Here is a 454-nt window from a genome sequence, read left to right on the forward strand (position 1 = left end):
TACAATTCAAATGATAAAGGTTACATTCACTCCAAACGTTATACATTCTAAATCAAGGAGGAAAATGGCTCAGCTATAACCATTGCCGACGGAATTAACAGCAATAAGAATAAAACGCAACACATGATTTCTAATTAAACGCATTACCGGCCAACTCGGCCTAAAAATCAAGGCGGAAAAAATAATACCCGAAGCCTTCAGCGGAACCGGATTCTCGCAAAGAACGGTGAAAATATCCGAACGCTGATTATTGGAATCACGGTGCAGATATCGCTCGCCGATCTTGGGATACTCGCACTTGCCTCTAGTCTCTGGGTCGAGGATCTTGATGGAGCGCTGGCAGGTATGCTGTATGAATATGTATGTGTGGGGCGCACATACATACATGCGAAGGTACGAATGATACATCTACACAGGTGGATATTGCCGAGACACGTACATATACACGTGTTCA

The sequence above is a fragment of the Penaeus monodon genome, chromosome 32 (assembly GCF_015228065.2).
Source record: "Penaeus monodon isolate SGIC_2016 chromosome 32, NSTDA_Pmon_1, whole genome shotgun sequence".
Classification (NCBI taxonomy): Eukaryota; Metazoa; Arthropoda; class Malacostraca; order Decapoda; family Penaeidae; genus Penaeus; species Penaeus monodon.